General features: G+C 49.3%; 1 protein-coding gene across 1 annotated transcript in view; it reads right to left on the reverse strand.

Annotated features, from left to right (window-relative positions):
* The window catches only part of LOC147093191 (uncharacterized), a gene marked incomplete at its 5' end in the record, with an annotated part of 32,420 nt that overhangs the window by 7,612 nt on the left and 10,274 nt on the right, over positions 1 to 14,534 (reverse strand). The gene's annotated exons all lie outside the window — the stretch shown is intronic.

Below are 14,534 nucleotides of genomic sequence, written 5' to 3' on the forward strand. Positions count from 1 at the left end.
TTATTAAAGAAACGAGGGAGTGATTGCTGACTGCAAGAATGTTGGGTCATCCTGTGCATCTCCCTGGCAGCTGAGGCGAAACACCGACTCGCCCCCACCTGAGCCGCGCACGCGTACAAGATGTTGCGGCTCCGCATGCGCGCCCGATCTTCCAACCGTGTGGGGTTTTGTGCGCTGAGCATGCGCATTGCGGACCGATCGGGACGGGCGATTGTAGAGCAGGAGGGAGAGCGCGGGGGCCATGAGCACATGCGCGGGACTCAGAGTCAACAGAGCACTTTCTGCAGCGCCGGGGGCTTGTGGGTATTACAGCCGTCATTACTGCTGATCCTTTCAACCGACCTGTGCAGCAGCTGGGGCCTGAAAATCAGCTTCACTGCCCCTAGGTTCGGAAAGGGGAAAATTAAACAACAGTTTGCCTCTGATCCTTTTCTGATCTCAATTTACAGGGTTATAGAAGTGGAGCAGTTACAGGCGGGAAGCTCAGACCAAACATCACGTCAAAATCTGACAGAGTCACTCGATTCATCAGGACCTGAATATCATCGGCCTTTGCACATAAGAACATAAGAAGTAGGAGCTGGAGTAGGCCATACGGTCCCTCGGGCCTGTTCCGCCATTCAATAGGATCATGGCTGGTCCGAATCTCGACTCACGTCCACTTCCCTACCCTCTCTGCGTAATCCCTAATTCCCTTATCTGCTAGGAAACTGTCTATCTCCATTTTAAATTTATTTACTGTTGCAGCTTCCACAGCTCTCTGGGGTAGCAAATTCCATAGATTTACTACCCTCTGAGTGAAGAAGTTTCTCCTCATCTCAGTTTTGAAAGGGCAGCCCCTTATTCTAAGATTATGCCCCCTAGTTCTAGTCTCACCCATCAGTGGAAACATTCTCACTGCATCCACCCGATCAAGCCCCCTCACAATCTTATATGTTTCGATAAGATCGCCTCTCATTCTTCTGAACTCCAATGAGTAGAGTCCCAACCTACTCAACCTTTCCTCATACGTCAACCCCCTCATCTCTGGAATCAACCGAGTGAACCTTCTCTGAACCGCCTCGAGAGCAAGTATATCTTTTCTTAAATATGGAAACCAAAACTGCACGCAGTATTCCAGGTGTGGCCTCACCAATACCCTGTATAACTGAAGCAAGACTTCCCTGTTTTTATACTCCATCCCCCTTGCAATAAAAGCCAAGATTCCATTGACCTTCCTGATCACCTGCTGCACCTGCATACTAACTTTTTGTGTTTCATGCACCAGGACCCCCAGATCCCTTTGTATTGTAGCACTTTGCAGTTTCTCTCCATTTAGATAATAACTTGCTCTTTGATTTTTTCTGCCAAAGTGCATAACCTCACACTTTCGAACATGATATTGCATCTGCCAAATCCCTGCCCACTCACTTACCCTGTCTATGTCCTTTTGCAGGTTTTTTATGTCCTCCTCACACTGCTTTCCCTCCCATCTTTGTATCGTCGGCAAACTTGGATATGTTGCACTCGGTCCCTTAATCCAAATCATTAATATAGATTGTAAATGTAGTGTATGTACCCGTCTACCTTTAAGGGAACGATTGAGTGTAACCGTTCACCTTTAAGAGAACTACTTTAGGTGTGGCACTATTTGATTGGCTTCTGTATACTGTAATACCGACAGTGACCACACCAGTATATAAGTGATGTTACAGGATAACTAGGGCAGATTCGCCCTGACCTCTGAATAGTAAAAACCTGTTTGTTTGTACTTCAAAAGTCTGTGTATTTATTTACTGCACAACCCACAGACTTTACAGTGGTGACGAGTCCGATCGTACCCTGCGGCAAGAATAGCAAAGTAACAAAGAGCGTCGAAGAGAGGCAACCGCCCTCGTCGTGCTACCAAAAGAAAACACGAGGCTACAACAACAGAAAGTGTGGTACTTTACAGAAGCTGGAAGACTAGCAACAAAAGCTTCATCAGCAACAGGCACTGATTACCCTGCTACCACGGTGTGGAGTGAGCCGACCAGCAAGAAACAAGGCGGCCAAAGAGACTGTGAGTAGGGGAAGGGGTAGAAGTATCCGGAGGAGAAGGGCAGAGCACTCGACCTCGGTCGAGGGGGAGCTGTACCAGCCAAAAGTCGGGTCCAACGGCGTCGGGTGACAGCCGGACTGCGATCGGCGGGAAAAATCCGGGCAGCGACCGCAGCCACGAAGCGCTGAACCTGCGAGTAGGCGCGGGAGGAGAAACCCAGCCGCAGCCGGGGAGGGAAACACCGGTCTGCGAGGGGGCTGGGGAGGCGAACGGGAACCGTGCGGGTGAGAGCCGGGTGCGGAGTGAGAGACTGCGAGGAGCCAGTCCAGCGGCTGAACTGTTCTCCACCTACGGAGTACCCAGAGCCAGTAGAACCGAATGTGCGGGAGAGGGAGAGACAGAGCCGAGCACCGGGAGAGAGAGACTGCGCGAGGGCCAGTCCAGCGGCTGAACTGTCCTCCGTTAACGGGGTGTACCCAGAGCCGGTAGAACTGAACGTGCGGGAGAGGGAGAGACAGAGCCGAGCACGGGGAGAGAGAGACTGCGCAAGAGCCAGTCCAGCGGCTGAACTGTCCTCCGTTAACGGGGTGTACCCAGCGCCGGTAGAGCCGTGCGGGCGGGAGGAAAAGACAGAGCCGAGTAAGGGGAGCCGTGCGAGAGCCAGCCCAGTGGCTGAACCTGTCTGCTGTGGGGAAAGCGTACCCCTTACACCAGGGAGAAACGCGGAAAGCCGCCATTAGGCGGAGAAGACGACAGAGGCGGGAAACCGCCATTGAAGAGGGCGGGGAGAGAAAGGAAGAGCGGGAAACCACCATTTTCGCGGGAAAAGAACCGCCATCTTAACTGCCATTGAAGTGGGCAGAGAGAGAGAGAGAGAGAGAGAAGGGAAGAGCGGGAAACCGCCATTTTCGCAGGAAAACCGCCATTTTAGAAAAAAAAAAGATAATAAATAATACTTAAAGAAATACTGTGCTGCTTCAAACAAAAGAAAGATGCCTAAGCGAGGGAATATTAACGATTTTAATTCTGAAATAGAAGACTGGGCCACGTACGTGGAACGCATAGAGATCTATTGCGAAGCCAACAAAATAGAGGAAGACGACAAGGCGATAACATTGCTAAACTCGATGGGGGCAAAACATATGGGCTCTTGAAGCATCTAATAGCACCAGCTAAACCAGCGGATCAGACCTTCGAAGAAATTGTGGCTGTGCTGAAGGACCACTTGAACCCCACACCGTTGATGCTGGCTGAGCGATTCAAATTCTACGCAAGAACGCAGAGGAAAGACGAAAGCAATGCGGAATACTTGGTCGAACTGCGTAGGCTAGCAAAATACTGCTAGTTCAGAGGGAATCTGACAGAGGCACTGCGGGACAAGTTCGTATGCGGATTGTCCAAAGAAGGAACGCAGAAGCGACTACTGGAAGAAAACGACCTCACACTGGACAGGGCTGTCCTCATAGCTGCATCACACGAAGCCGCAGCGAAAGGAACGGCCAAAATGCAGCTAAAGGCGGTGGCACTTGGGGTGGACCAAATTACTTCGAGCACAACAAAATGCTACCATTGTGGGAAGACCACGCACGACCAGAATCACTGCTGGTTTAAGAACCAAGAGTGTCGGAAATGTGGCAAACTGGGTCACATCGCGAAGGTATGCAGGTCCGGGAAAAAGACCAACAATCAACGGAAGCCACCACAAGAAAAGTACAACAAGGTACACAAGGTGGCTGAAAAGAGTTCAGACGAACAGAATTCAGACTCAGACCCAAACAACCAGGAGCTGGGTAGTCTGAAGATCCACAATGTGGGGAAAGAAACTGATCTACAAACGATTTGGGTCGTACTAAAAATAGCTGGAGTCCAAGTACGAATGGAGCTGGACACTGGATCAGCTCTATCAGTCATCAACCGAAGGGACTACCACCGGCTGTTCTCTCACATACCTTTGAGAAATACCAAGTTCGTATTACAGACATACACAGGGCATAATGTATACCCCATGGGGAAAATAAGAGTCAAGGTGAGAGATAGAGGGAAAGAACACCCAAGAATGAATTTGTACGTATTACCTGAGGGAGGACCACCACTTCTAGGATGGGAGTGGATTAAGAAAATAGACATGGAATGGCACTACCTAAAAGCCATAATGAAGGAGGATTCGGTGCAAGCTATCAGCTCAGATTCTGAGATGGATGACGATAAGACCAATTCAAATATGCATGGCAAGGCTAAAGGGGACTTGCCGACGATGGGGAAGGAAACAAAGACATGCAGAAAGACTTATGTCACCAAGAAGAATAAAGTTACAGAGCGAACTCCAGGTTGACAGAGAATTCTGAGCCTGTTCAAGCTAAGGATTCATCCACGACGGAAGAACACCGAGCTCGGACTCAAACTTATGTCAAAGTATGACAACAATTAGAACAGTGGAGTGACCGTCTCGTACAAGAGATGAAAAATATGGAAAAGTTCTGGGACACTGAATGGGAGAACCTGGAAAGACAACAGAGACAGCTAGCTCGAGAAAAGAGCGACCATAGCGCCATCGTGGCCAAGTACCGATCACATCTCCCTGAAAATGTTCAGGAACTAGACTATTTACAGAACGACCTAAAGGAAGAGGAATCTTCAGGTAGCCAGGATTTTATCCCAGTTCATCTCTACGACTCGTTGCAAGCAGAGTGTAACAAGTTGAAGGAACAGTATGAACGGGCCCAGACTACAATCCTGGAAGGGGTTAACTCGGCAACCTCCGAAAAGCTAGTTTTAGTGAAAGCATATGAACAACTAAAGTTTGAACATGAGCGAGAATTACAAAGGCTGCAGGAAATGTTTGACGAGCTCCAGGCCAAGACAGACTCATCGGTAGAGATTCCATCCGTAGATGGAAAATTAGAGGTGGAAGACATAGCAGAACGTGAAATTCAAGATGTCCAAGAACTCGTTAAATTATTGAAGGAAACCCAAGACAAATATGAGGCGGCAATGGCAGAGGTCCAACAACTTGAAGAACATATTCAACTAGGAATCCGGGCAGTGGAAGGAAAGGCCAATGGAAGGAACACAGAGACTGTAAGAATGGCCCCTGATCAGGAGTTAGAGAACACCAAGGCGCAATTTCTTCGAGCGCTTAAAACCAAAGGACCGGAGGAAAGGAAGGTGAAAACATTGGAGGGAAAGGTGGATGAAATGGAGAAGGCGCTAATCCACAGTGTCCCCATAGAAGAGTTAACGGCCAGCCAACTCTTATACACGCTGAGGGACAAGACTCCAAAATGGGAACACGAGTTTCAGGTTTCAAAGGGAAAGAATTCGGAGCTTCCAAAAGTCACGGAGAGAGCTGAGGGGGCAACACAGCTTGCACATGGATGTCAAAAGTATGCTGAATTACGTCAAGGGGAACAGAAGAATGCGGAAACAGCTACTTCAGTAGAAGGATTAAATAGCCTGATAACGGAATCCCCGATGGAAGGGAAGGTATTGAACTCACAAATGAGGCCAGGCGTGAAGGAATGGCAGACATCCCAGGAAGAGCGGGATGAATATGAATGCTTGAAGAAGTCTTTTCAAGAAAGATGGTCAGAGAAGGAACCACCGTCGGCTAACGTCCAGTTGGATAAGAAGGAAGTAGAAGGGCCCCTCACTGGCCTAGCTCAGGACGACCCCGAATACTATCCTGACCTATTGAGTGACACTGAATATTACGAGGATCTGGTCTGCCCAGTTTGTGATGAAAACTCCCAAAGTACAGAAATCCACATGAAGCACTTAAGGTTTAATGAACATAGAGAGTTGGTGGCGCTACAGATGGCCGCAGAGAAAGGAGCTCCAAGAGTTTCAAAAAGGCAGAAAAGAAAAAGAAGAAGCAGGAGATAATAACTGTCTAAAATACTATCATCTCAGGCGGGACACCATGAAAGGGGCTAAATTAGTTGAAAACCCGAAAATTATCAAGACAGCCAGTTGGTTGTAAAAGTCCGCACTGCTGGTTCAACAGGACGGAAGGTCAAGCTGTTACGTTAAGAAAAAGGCTATGGAGGAGTCACGCTGGCCATGTGAACCGGCTACACCAAAGAGATGCTGTTCGGAATGAGTCAAGATCAGAGACTGAATCTATGAACTGTTTCCGCAGAGACTGAACCTGTGAACTGTTCCCACCGAAAGTATATCTTTAAACTGTTTTATATGACGTTGACTCCACCGGAATTATCTCTGTAAATTGTTTGTTCTCCACCGAGAGTATATCTGTAAATTGTTATGTGAAGTTGAAGATATGTATGTTAACGGGGACCCTGTAAGTAATAAGCTAAAAAGGGAGGATTGTAGTGTATGTACCCGTCTACCTTTAAGGGAACGATTGAGTGTAACCGTTCACCTTTAAGAGAACTACTTTAGGTGTGGCACTATTTGATTGGCTTCTGTATACGGTAATACCAACAGTGACCACACCAGTATATAAGTGATGTTACAGGATAACTAGGGCAGATTCGCCCTGACCTCTGAATAGTAAAGACCTGTTTGTTTGTACTTCAAAAGTCTGTGTATTTATTTACTGCACAACCCACAGACTTTACAGTAAAGAGTTGGGGTCCCAGCACTGACCCCTGCGGAACACCACTGGTTACTGATTGCCAGCCCGAGAATGAACCATTTATCCCAACTCTTTGTTTTCTGTTAGATAGCCAATCTTCCACCCATGCCAGTATATTACCCCCAAACCTGTGATTTTTTATCTTGATCAGTAATCTATTGTGTGGAACCTTGTCAAATGCCTTTTGGAAGTCCAAATACACTACATCCACTGGTTCCCTTTTATCCACCCTGTATGTTATGTCCTCAAAGAATTCGAGCAAATTTGTCAAACATGACTTCCCCTTCATAAAACCATGCTGACTCTGTCCTATTAAATTATGTTTATCCAAATGCTCTGTTACTGTTTCCTTAATAATGGACTCCAACATTTTGCCAACCACAGATGTTAGGCTAATTGGTCTATATAGTTTCCGGCTTTTTGTCTACTTCCCTTCTTAAATAAGGGTGTTACATTAGCAGTTTTCCAATCTGCCGGGACCTTTCCTGAGTCCAGGGAGTTTTGGAAAATAATCACCAATGCATCCACAATCCCTACCGCCACGTCTCTCAAGACCCTAGGATGTAGGCCATCAGGTCCGGGGGATTTATCCGCCTTAAGTCCCATTATTTTATCGAGTACCATCTCCTTAGTGATTTTAATCGTGTTTAGCTCCTCCCCCCCCCACCCCATTGCCCCCTGTTTGTCCAGTGTTGGGATATTTTTAGTTTCCTCTACTGTAAAGACTGATACAAAATATTTGTTCAGCGTCTTTGCCATCTCCATGTTCCCCACCACTAATTTCCCGGTCCCATCCTCTAAGGGACCAACATTCACTTTAGCCACCCTTTTTCTTTTTATATAGCTGTAGAAACTCTTGCTATCTGTTTTTATATTTTTGCTAGTTTACTTTCATAATCTATCTTCCCTTTCTTAATTAATCTTTTAGTTATTGTTTGCTGGCTTTTAAATGCTTCCCAATCTTCTATCCTCCCACTAGATTTGGCTACTTTATATGCCCTTGTTTTCAGTCGGATACTATCCTTTATTACTTTACTAAGCTACGGATGGCTGTCTTTTCTTTTACGCCCCTTTTTCCTCAGTGGAATATATTTATCTTGAAAGATGTGAAATATCTCCTTGAATGTAGACCACTGCTCTTGTACCGTCTTGCACTTTAATCTGTTTTCCCAGTCCACTTTAGTCAATTCTACTCACATACCTTCATAGTCGCCTTTATTTAAGCTTAGTACGCTGGGTTCAGATCCAACTCTCTCACCCTCAAACTGAATTTGGAATTCAACCATATTGTGGTCACTCATTCCAAGGGGATCCTTTACTAGGACATTTTTTATTAATCCTGTCTCATTACACAGGACCAGATCTAAGATTGCCTGCCCCTGGTTGGTTCAGTTACATACTGCTCAAGGAACCCGTCTCTAATACACTCTATGAACTCTTCCTCAATGCTGCCATGCCCAATTTGATTAGTCCAGTCAATATGAAAGTTAAAATCCCCCATGATTATAGCTGTTCCCTTATTACAAGCCCCAACTATTTCCTGATTTATACTCCGACCAACAGAGTTGCAACTGTTAGGAGGCCTATAGACTACACCCACTAGTGACTGTTTCCCCTTATTATCCCTTATCTCCACCCAAACTGTTTCACTATCCTGATCCTTTGACCCAATATCATTTCTGACTATTGCAGTGATCCCATCCTTGATTAACATAGCAACCCCACCTCCCTTTCCTTCCTGTCTGTCCTTCCTAATTGTCAAAAACCCTTGCATGTTTAGTTCCCAGTCATGATTATCTTGCAGCCATGTTTCCGTAATGGCCACCAGATCATACCCATGTGTAGTTATTTGCACCGTCAACTCGTCAATTTTGTTACGAATGCTGCGTGCATTCAGATAAAGAATTTTCAAATATGTTTTCTGACAATGTATTCCTGCTTTTACCCCTTTTACTACTTTACCTTTTTCATTATACATTCTGTCCCTTCCTGACACGCTCTGGTTTTTAATTCCCCCACTGCTACCTTGCTCTATTGCCTTCTCCGCTGTCATTTTTATTTTTTGCTCTCTTAAAACCTCCCCCCAACTAATTAGTTTAAAGCCCTCTCTGCAGCCCTAGTTATTCGATTCACCAGGATTCTAGTCCCAGCACTGGCCAAGTGAAGTCCGTCCCAACGGAACAGCTCTTGCCTGTCCCAGTACTGATGCCAGTGCCCCAGGAAGCAAAACCCATTTCTCCCACACCAGTCTTTTAGCCACGCATTTAACTCTCTGATTTTATTTACCCTAGCCAAATTTGCTCGTGGCTCAGGTAGTAATCCAGAGATTATTACCCTTGTGGTTCTGCTTTTTAATTTGGCCCCTAGCTGCTCAAACTCCCTCAGCAGAACCTCCTTCCTTGTCCTATCTATGTCGTTGGTACCAACATGGACCACGACAACTGGATCCTCCCCCTCCCACTCCAAGTTTCTCCGCAGCCCAGAGGAGATGTCCTTAACCTTAGCACCGGGCAGGCAACACAGCCTTCGGGACTCTCGCTCTCGGCTGCAAAGAACTCTATCTATCCCCCTAACGATACTATCCCCTACCACTACAACATTTCTTTTAACGCCCCCCACTTGAATGGCCCCCCACTCCACGGTGCTGTGGCCAGGTTGCTCATCCTCCCCGCAGTCCCTGTTCCCATCCTCACAGGGAGTAAGAGCCTCAAACCTGTTGGACAAGAGCAAGGGCTGCGGCTCCTCCAACACTACCTCCTGGATCCCCGGACCTGCCTCACTTCTAGTCACACCATCCTGATCCTGGCCACGGACTACATCTGAATTAATTAATCTAATTGGTGTGACTACCTCCTGATACACAGTGCCCAGGTAACTCTCGCCCTCCCTGATGTGTCTCAGTGTTTGAAGGTTGGACTCCAGCTCTTCAACACAGAGCCGGAATTCATCGAGCAGCCAACACTTACTGCAAATGTGATCACCATGAGCATCAATGGTGTCCACCAGCTCCCACATATTGCAGCAGCAACACATCACCTGATCTCCCATTCTATGTAATTAATTACATTTATTAATATTATTTTTAAATACCCTCTGCCCCGATTCTAGATGATGAATATCGCACCTTAGAAACTATAAATCAGAGTTTAAGCTTAAAAAAAAAGAGAAATACCTACCAACCAATCACTTACCCGCTTTCTGATGACGTCACACTTGGATTAATTTTTACCTCTCTCCTTCCCTCCGAGTTCGGAGACTGGTTGGCCTTACCTGGTCTCTGGGGCCTTTTATAGCCCCGCTCTGCCGCTCGAGATTCCCGCCGATGCTGTGAGGCCTTACCTGGTCTCTGGGGCCTTTTATAGCCCCGCTCTGCCGCTCGAAATTCCCGCCGACGCTGTGAGGCCTTACCTGGTCTCTGGGGCCTTTTATAGCCCCGCTCTGCCACTCGAGATTCCCGCCGACGCTGTGAGGCCTTACCTGGTCTCTGGGGCCTTTTATAGCCCCGCTTTGCCGCTCGAGATTCCCGCCGACGCTGTGAGGCCTTACCTGGTCTCTGGGGCCTTTTATAGCCCCGCTCTGCCGCTCGAGATTCCCGCCGATGCTGTGAGGCCTTACCTGGTCTCTGGGGCCTTTTATAGCCCCGCTCTGCCGCTCGAGATTCCCGCCGATGCTGTGAGGCCTTACCTGGTCTCTGGGGCCTTTTATAGCCCCGCTCTGCCGCTCGAGATTCCCGCCGACGCTGTGAGGCCTTACCTGGTCTCTGGGACTTTTATAGCCCCGCTCTGCCGCTCAAGATTCCCGCCGATGCTGTGAGGCCTTACCTGGTCTCTGGGGCCTTTTATAGCCCCGCTCTGCCACTCGAGATTCCCGCCGACGCTGTGAGGCCTTACCTGGTCTCTGGGGCCTTTTATAGCCCCGCTCTGCCGCTCGAGATTCCCGCCGACGCTGTGAGGCCTTACCTGGTCTCTGGGGCCTTTTATAGCCCCGCTCTGCCGCTCGAGATTCCCGCCGACGCTGTGAGGCCTTACCTGGTCTCTGGGGCCTTTTATAGCCCCGCTTTGCCACTCGAGATTCCCGCCGATGCTGTGAGGCCTTACCTGGTCTCTGGGGCCTTTTATAGACCCGCTCTGCCGCTCGAGATTCCCGCCGATGCTGTGAGGCCTTACCTGGTCTCTGGGGCCTTTTATAGCCCCGCTCTGCCGCTCGAGATTCCCGCCGACGCTGTGAGGCCTTACCTGGTCTCTGGGACTTTTATAGCCCCGCTCTGCCGCTCAAGATTCCCGCCGATGCTGTGAGGCCTTACCTGGTCTCTGGGGCCTTTTATAGCCCCGCTCTGCCACTCGAGATTCCCGCCGACGCTGTGAGGCCTTACCTGGTCTCTGGGGCCTTTTATAGCCCCGCTCTGCCGCTCGAGATTCCCGCCGACGCTGTGAGGCCTTACCTGGTCTCTGGGGCCTTTTATAGCCCCGCTCTGCCGCTCGAGATTCCCGCCGACGCTGTGAGGCCTTACCTGGTCTCTGGGGCCTTTTATAGCCCCGCTTTGCCACTCGAGATTCCCGCCGACGCTGTGAGGCCTTACCTGGTCTCTGGGGCCTTTTATAGACCCGCTCTGCCGCTCGAGATTCCCGCTGATGCTGTGAGGCCTTACCTGGTCTCTGGGGCCTTTTATAGCCCCGCTCTGCCGCTCGAGATTCCCGCCGACGCTGTGAGGCGTTACCTGGTCTCTGGGGCCTTTTATAGCCCCGCTCTGCCGCTCAAGATTCACCACACACTTCACGTGAAGCCTGTCCCAATGGAACAGCTCCCTCTTTCCCCAGTACTGGTGCCAGTGCCCCATGAATTGAAGCCCATTTCTCCCACACCAATCCTTGAGCCATGCATTCAACTCTCTGATCTCATTGACCCTATGCCAATTTGCTCGTGGCTCAGGTAGTAATCCAGAAATTATTACCTTTGTGGTTCTGCTTTTTAATTTAGCCCCTAGCTGCTCATACTCCCTCAGTAGAACCTCTTTATTAGTCCTACCTATGTCGTTGGTACCTGTGTGGACCACGACAACTGGATCCTTTCCCTCCCACTCCAAGTTCCTCTCCAGCCCAGAGGAGATGCCCTTACCCCTGGCAGGCAACACAGCTTTCAGGACTCAGGCTCTCGGCTACAGAGAACAGTATCTCTCCCCCTGGCTATACTGTCCCCTAGCACTACTACATTCCTTTTTATTCCCCCAACTTGAATGGCCCCCTGTACCACAGTGCTGTGGTCAGATTGCTCATCCTCCCTGCAGTCCCTGCTCTCGTCCACACAGGCTGCAAGAACCTCGTACCTGTTGGACAAGTGCAAGGGCTGAGGCTCCTCCAATGCTACCTTCTGAATCCCCATACCTGCCTCACTCGTAGTCACACCCTCCTGGCCCTGACCACGGACCAAATCTGAAGTATTTAACGTAAGGGGTGTGACTGCCTCCTGGAACAATTTGCTCACTCACCCAATTCCCGAGTTAAGTACTCTGTAGAAGCCGTACGCCGTAGAACTGGACTCGGTGCTACTTACCTCCCAATCATTTCTCCTTCCACACTCAAAAGGCCGAAGAATTTCAGGTCCTGATGAATGGAGTGACTCTCTGAGATCTTGATGTGAAGTTTGGTTTGAGCTTCCCCGTCTGTCAATCCTACCCTTCTCATAGCCTGTGAAAGGAGTTTACAAAAGCCATCACTGAGAGTCCAGGACAGAAATTGACAACATTCCTCCTGCTCCCTGGCCCAAGGGGGCCGTGCATGCGCCCCACTGCACACTCAGCCTCTCAAGATGGCGGCCATTGAGCTGGGCCTGTGACCGGGAGAAAGCCCCGCAGCCGCCGCCCCGCTCGGGGCAAACGCGGGACCCGTAGGTTCTTATTCGGAGGCTTGAGGCCTACACCGGGTGTTTATAAAGCCTCCCCGCCGGTTCCATTGCTCCCCTGTGCCCCTCCACCTCCCTGCTCCAGAATCCTCTCTCTGCCTTCCGCCGCCATCACCCGACTGGCGGCACTGACTGCGCATGCGCGGAACACGCCCCGCCTCAAGCCGCGCCTGCACACCAGGCCCCTGCAGCATTGATAGGGCCTATTCTACCTCGTGCAGCATTCTGGGTAACAACCACTGCCATTGTCTCAGCTGGCTGAGGAGCACAGAGATACATTTAGAGCAAGCAATAGGAGGAGGATGAGAAAATCAATGGAAGTTGATTCCTGTGATTTCAGATACTGGGATGAGCCGCGCGGCATCCATTGGAGCAGTGCTCGGATACACTCAGCGCATGGGCAACTAGCACAATTTTAGAAAGGGTTAGAAGATGAGATTAAATTGTTATAGTTTATTATTCTATTTAAAAAAATAAATGGATGATTAGCATGGGTTAGATACAGATTAAGACTCCCTCTGCACTGTCCCATTAAACACTCCCAGGACAGGTACAGCAGGGATGAGATAGAGAATACCGCTCCCTCTACATTTCACAGAATCACAGAATCACAGAATCCCCACAGTGCAGATAGAGGCCATTTCGGCCCATCGAGCCTGCACCGACACATATCCCACCCTATCCCCGTAACCCCACGTGTTTAATCCCCTAACACTAAGGGTCAATTTATCATAGCCAAATCAACCTAACCCGCACATCTTTGGACTGTGGGAGGAAACCGGAGCACCCGGAGGAAACCCACGCAGACACAGGGAGAATGTGCAAACTCCACACAGACAGTCGCCCGAGGCCAGATTTGAACCCGGGTCCCTGGCGCTGTGAGGCAACAGTGCCAACATTTATGGGATATGGGCATCGCTGGCAAGGCCAGCATTTATTGCCCATCCCTAATTGCCCTTGAGCAGGTTGTGGTGAGCCGCCTTCTTGAACCGCTGCAGTCCTTGTGGTGAAGGTTCTCCCACAGTGCTGTTAGGGAGGAAGTTCCAGGATTTTGACTCAGTGACGATGAAGGGACAGTGATATATTTCCAAGTCAGGATGGTGTGTGACTTGGAGGGGAACTTACAGGTGGTGGTGTTCGCATGCACCTGCTGCCCTTGTCCTGCTAAGTAGTAGAGGTCACGGGTTTGCGTGGGTTTTCTCCGGGTGCTCCGGTTTCCTCCCACAGTCCAAAGATGTGCGGGTTAGGTTGCTTGGCCATGATAAAAAAAAAAATTGACCCTTAGTGTTAGGGGGGATTAAATGCGTGGGGTTACGGGGTTATGGGGATAGGGCTTGGGTGGGATGGCTGTTGGTGAGGTAATCAGCGTTACTTTCATTCTTGTGCTGATTCCTCCTGAAGAATTTGAATCGTTCCGCTATCAGCAGCGGTGTTGGTTATAAGTGCTCTTGTAAGGTATCAACAATCTCCTTAAAATTCTTTTTCATCGGTTTGGCTGGAGTGATCAAGTTTCGTAACAGCCCGTATGTCCTTGCGCCCATCAGATTTAGAAGTACCGATGCCTTTTTATCATCCGCTACTTCATTCGCCTTGCAATATACCTCCACTCTTTCCACATATGTGGTCCAATCTTCTATATCACTATCGAAAGCAGTAATATTGCCAGTCTTCAGCATCTTGAAAATCTAAAATGGCGCTTCCCGCGCTTTTCCTCTGTCCCCGATGGATCAAAATGGCGCCTCCCACGCTTTTCTTTCTTCCCCGCCGAGTTCAGATGGCACCTCCCGTGCTTTCCCGCCACTGCCGATGCTGCCAACGCTGTTCTCCGCGTTTCCCGTTGCGACCTGCAGCTTTTCGCGGTATTTCTATTTTTTTTTTATATATATCGCTTCAATAGTTTCTCCGTTACTTGGAGAACCGTTCCCATCGTGGAGCGGACCCTCTGGGACTTTCCCTTTCCTCTGCTCGGTCCGAACGCCGACCTGCTTTGCAGCACCGGCCGCGCCCTGAGTGCTCCAC

This window comes from Somniosus microcephalus, unplaced genomic scaffold, assembly GCF_052327205.1.
Source record: "Somniosus microcephalus isolate GS21.2 unplaced genomic scaffold, FLI_Smic_1.0 unresolved_chr1, whole genome shotgun sequence".
Lineage (NCBI taxonomy): Eukaryota > Metazoa > Chordata > Chondrichthyes > Squaliformes > Somniosidae > Somniosus > Somniosus microcephalus.